Source organism: Gavialis gangeticus, unplaced genomic scaffold, assembly GCF_001723915.1.
Source record: "Gavialis gangeticus isolate Ggan-Ray unplaced genomic scaffold, GavGan_comp1, whole genome shotgun sequence".
NCBI classification, from domain to species: Eukaryota; Metazoa; Chordata; order Crocodylia; family Gavialidae; genus Gavialis; species Gavialis gangeticus.
The window spans coordinates 26,566,394-26,572,091 of NW_017728998.1; positions in this window are offsets into that span (position 1 = coordinate 26,566,394).

A 5,698-nucleotide genomic window follows, 5' to 3' on the forward strand; every position below is an offset into this window, starting at 1 on the left:
GCCCAGGAACAAAAATTTGAAACTCACTGTGATAAATGAGGGTCTAAGTGTATTCATGGCAGAGTGCGGGAAACAAGAAAGGCACAAAAATGTGCCTAAGAATTAATGAGCTAAGAGTTAATGGTTACATTGTGCCTTTAAAAGATACAAGTTTTGTGGTACTGGGGGAAAAAAAGAGTAGGTTGTGGAGGGATCAGGCAACAGGTCATTCCTTTAAACCCAAAAGGAAAGTCCTTCAAATAGGTTAAGCCATTTATATGTGATAATAGAGAAGCAATCAAATAGTCTGTGGCATAAAAAATCCTTTTGTATCTCTATATGTTGTTTTCAATCCTATTCCAATTCACCAGTGATTACCAATATTGAAAAGCCAATTATTTTAAGTGGTTCAAAGTTATTCTGAGGTTTTAACAGATGTATTTGGGGTGGGAGGGAGCGTGTCTGAGAAGCTACAGCAAGTTTATTTTTTGGACAATGTAAATCAGAGATGTTTCCAGAAATAAAACTGGTTTCAATTATTCTATGATAAATAGACACTGACAGTCACTTGAGCAGTGGCCACTTAAAATGAAGTCAGCTGACACCAATATTGTTTTCTCCCCTGAAAAGTTAACAGATGCACGTGAGGCAGTGTGAAAATAATATTGTAAAAAGGAAATTATCAGAGAAAATGAGGTCATTTATAACAAGAAATTCTCTTCCATTGTGAGTATGCGGTTGGCAGCCAGCTGGCAACTGGCCTTTACATTCAGAAGATCAACTGGCAACTGTTTGACAAATGTTTTTTGGACACTTTTGTAATCATATTTAAAGAAGGCAATTAGTTTATTTTGATGGCAAAGGGAACATGTTTTAGAGAGAATTTTCAGCAAAATGTTTGTTCCCTACTCCATTGTGAATAACCAACAGACAGCTGGTGGGCTCCTGAGCATTTAAAATTAAAGAACCAGCTGCCAGCTCTCCCATTTTAAAACTCTAAACAGTAAGGCTGTGGAAAAAGTTTCACATCTAAAGCAAAGCTGATGTATTAAGTCTTTATGCTGTAAATAAAGAAGTAGGAAGAAATATGGGCGATTTCATCCTAGACCTCTCTCACCCATCCCCTTAGGCCATTTTAAGTTGACCCAGTAGCCCTATGTTGTATAACTTGGAGATAGGGCCACGCAAAATTTCAACAGGTGTTTGGTTTCAAGGATGTTTTGACATGTTTCGAGCTTGAAACAGTAAAATCAAAACTAAATGAAAGGCTTTGAAACAGCTTCAAAATGAAATGAGGGCACTTGAAACTTTTTAAAAGTTTCTAAACATTTCAAGTTTCGAAGCTGGACTTGCTTGCAGCTAAACAGAAACTAAGGAGAGGGAGAGGGAAGAGGGTGGAAGGACAGCTTTGATATTGACATCTGTAGCTGGCCAGTGACTGAGATCCTTCCCTGAGGTCCCTTCCAATCCCAGTGCTCTGGGGAAGGGATGGAAAAACAGCATTGTTTGAACTGATATTTCTCTGTGTTTGGGGGTCAGTTTACTGAGCTGTGGCTTCCAAAAGTTCAGCAGCATCAGAAAGGCTTCCTACTTGCTAGCCTGTTCCTAGCAAGTGGGATCCAGCACCTTTTGCTTTCCTAATACCCTTTATTATATTCATTCCTTTCAATTTACTCCTCCCCCAAAATCCTCTTTGTTTTTGTTAGTCTATTTTGATTCTTTCCCCCCAGAAAAGAAATCTGTGATTTCGCTCACAGTGTGCACTCCATTCACTGTGGAGGGAAGCACAGCATATATTGCATATTATAATATACAACTTATACAAGAACACATACTTACATTTATATATTTTATTACATAAATACATGCATACATTACGTAAATACAATTATCTACGTATATTACATAAATACATATTACATTACAGAAGAACACACTGATTTTCCAGCACACCAAACACACAGGCACTTTGGAGGAGATTGAGGTAGGTGTTGTGGAGGCAAGTGGCTCAGTTGTGTCCACTCCTCCTGTTGCTGTGCCTCTGCCTGCTGTGGTGCGGGAAAAGTCAGCATACGCACATGCACCCGCACCCCAGAAGTGAGGAGGTAGTGTGGTCTGGGATCATTTTGAGCTGGCAGATGATCCCACATATGTTATCTGCCTGCACTGCTGAGCCAAAACCAGCCAAGGCAAGGGAACAAAACACACGAACACCACAGCGATGCTGATGCATCTCTACAGGCACCACCCCCTTGCACTTGCTCCTCCTCAGCCTGGCACTGGTGGGTGTGTGCCCAAAAAGAAGTCCGCCTCTCGCCCCGAAGCCTCATCCCCCGCAAGGCAGAGGCAGGCCACCCTGGAGCAGTGTAGGAAAGGTGGGCACATATGGGTGGGTGAGGGTGCATTCCCAAGGCAAGCAAGATCACCCAGAGCACTGGGGAGATGCTTGCTTTGGATGGCCAGCCCTTCTCCTTTGTTGAGCAGCCAGGGTTCAGGCATCTCATGGCGCTTGTGGCCCCATCCTACCAAGTGCCTGCATGCATCACCTTCAATGGGACAGTGGTGCCCTTCCTATATGAGGCATGCAGGGAGTACTTGAGGGAGGAGCTGCACAAGGTAAGCCCACAGGTGACCTTACACTTCATCTTGGACATTTAGAACAGCCGGGGTGGAGATCATGCCCACCTCGCCCTCACAGGGCACTGGTGTGACCAGTCAGGCTCCTTCAAGTCAAGGAAATGGATGAGTCCCACACGGCAACAGATCATGGGGGCCATGAACTGCTTGGTGCAGGAGTGGCTCACTGGGCAGGGCGAGCTCACCTGCAGGTTCATGGTCACCAACAATGAGGTCAATACAGTCAAGGCAATCTGTGATGCCAACTTTGTTGGCATCTCATGTGTGGCACACAAGTTCCACCTCATTGTCAGGGACACCTTGGAGGGGAACAGGGCTGCTGGTGACAGCACCTGCATCACCAGAAAACTTCCAAATGCAGGAAGATGGCAGGCTACTTCCGTCAAAGCATTAAGGGGAACCAGACGCTGTGGGACAAACAGGCAGAACTGAACATCCTGCAGAACAAAATCATGCAGGATATAGAGATTTCATGTAGCTCCACATACCTGATGCTTGAGAGGCTGGTGGAGCAACAGAAGGCCATCTATGAGATGGTCTTGCTTGGGGAGATGGGAACAGCAGATCCTTAACAGAGCTGAGTGGGATACCATCTCCCAGATCTTGCTGGTCTTCAAGCCGTTCCTCGAGTCCACCAGAAGCCTCGGTGCTGGTGATGCCATCTTTAGCCAGGTGATCTCTGTAGTTAAGGAACTTCAGAACCAAATGGAGAAGATCCAGGGGATCAATGTTCCTTGCTGGGGCAAGCTGCTGTCACCAGATGTGAAGGCACTGTTGAAGCAGCTGAAGGAGGGCATCTGGAAACGGCTTGATCCCTTGCAGTCCAGTACAGTCCACCTGCTGGCCACCATGTGTGACCTGAGGGTGAAGGGGAGCATCAGCATATGTGGCAGCAAAACCCTGAATCAGTGGACGGAGGTGCAGGAGAACAGAGTCAAGGAGGCAGAAGGTCAGAGGAAAGTGGAATAAGGGGATTCACTGTCCCATTCCAGCACACCGTCCACCTGCCGGTCTCCTCCTCCACCACAGGTGCTACCAATGTGGGCCAAGAGTATGGCTTCCATGGTGGGGTCCAGAGGCACCAGACCTTATCATCAGGCAGGCAACACTCAGGCCTTGCAATGGAGGCATCAGAGGGTGAGGGAAGGGGGATGTAGCAGGTAAAAGTGGAGAGGTACCTGGGGGGTCAGATGTCTAGATTGTAGTGTGTCATAATTCCAATGTCTATATTAAGTCCATGCGTTTCTGTATCCAGGAGGTTGATGAAGTGAAGTTCATAGGCTTGTCTGTGAAAAGTTGTTTGTAAATTCATACAAGCACTGAAGGGGCTGATGAAGGATTTTCAACCCGAAAGCTTGCTAAGATATATTTCTCCAACTATTCAGTTGGTCTACTAAAATATATCAGATTGACCCGCAGAACCTTGTCTGCCATGTCCTTAAACCAACATGGCTACAACCTACACCCCTAGCACCTGTCCCTGGTCAGCTGACCAGAAGGAGGCAGGGCCCTGGGCACATCTAAGCCCCAGGGCTGGGGCCGGCAGGGAGAGTTTCTTTTGCAGCTTCTGGAGGAGAAGCTCCTGCAGGAAAGGAAAGAAAGGCTCTGTGACAGTTTGGCTGCCTGACATGCTAGTGCTACTGTGCTGCTTACCTGTTGTTATTTAAAGTGGTGGATCAGGATGAGGCTGTAGGGGAGGGGGCACACTACCATGTCATGTAGAGGCCTCAGCGCCAGTGAGGGTGCAGGGACAGGGACATAGAGAGCCCAGCAACAATAGAAGGTAGAGTGAGACCAAGACCCCATTACAGGGACAATATCAATATACTATCTGCAAGGCATGGGATGTGGCAAGGGGTGGCTGGAGCCACACATCTAACCCATAAGACTTAGGATGTCCCCTTGAGTCACCTACTTAGAGTGGGTACCAGCAAGGGGTCCAAGAACATACAGGGTTTAGTGGGGTCCATAAGGACCATGATTGAGCTGAAGCTTGAGAGCAGCTTCCCTATCTTTAATTTTGGAAAATTATCTTTTCCAGCAAGACATGGTGGCAGGTGAGAAGGTGCCTGCAAGGTGGAGCTCGTACAGTCACAGGGCCCTAGGGGTATCATGGCCATCTCTAAGGACCCTACTTAGTGACAAAGTACAGTTTCCCAGAAACCCCTGCACCTATCTCCTTGAAAACTGACAGACTTCCTGGCCTCAGCAGGGGCTACCACACCTGTTTTTTTCATTCCACTCTGCCTTAACACACACACGAGACATGCATTTTGCTCATCAGCACCTCAAGGTGCAGTTTCCCAAAACATCGTAAACCTATCTCCTTGAAACTTGGCAGGCTTCATCACCTCAGCAGGGGCTACCATCCGTGCTGTTTTTATTTAAATCAGGAAAGAAATGACAAAGTTATAGGCATTTTTGTGATTCCCCATTATAGCCTATAGGCAAAATGTTGAAATGCATCAAAAGTGTTGAAGCTTTGAAACAATTTCAACAAAACAAAACAGACCAGTGCTTCAAAATAGAGAAATGAAACACTGTTGTTTCAAAACAGTGAAATGGAAGTCAAAATGAAATGGTGCTGTTTTTCACAGCCCTATTGGAGGTAGCAAATGCAGCACTATAGGTCTTGCTGAGTATACACACCAACACTCTAAACATATAAAGATAAGCTTTCAGAGTTTCATAGTAGCTAGGGTCAGGAGGGACCTGAACATATCATCTAGCCTGACTCCCTGCCACAGGCAGGAATGAATACTGAGTTCACAAGACCCCTGACAGGTGATCATCCAACCTCCTCTTGAATTTGCCCAAGGTAGGGGTGAGGACCACTTCCCTGGGAAGTTGGTTCCAGATTTTGGCCACTAACTGTAAAATATTGCCTTCTGATGTCTAACCTAAACATATTCTCCATCAGCTTATTACCATTGTTCCTAGTCACCCCAGAGGGTGCTGGGGAGAAAAGGGCTCTACCTATTTGCTGTTGATCTCCCCTGATGATTTTGTAGGCAGCCACCAGGTCCCCCCTCAGCCTCCTCCTGCTGAGGGTGAATAGGTTCAGGTCCCTCAGTCTCCTCTC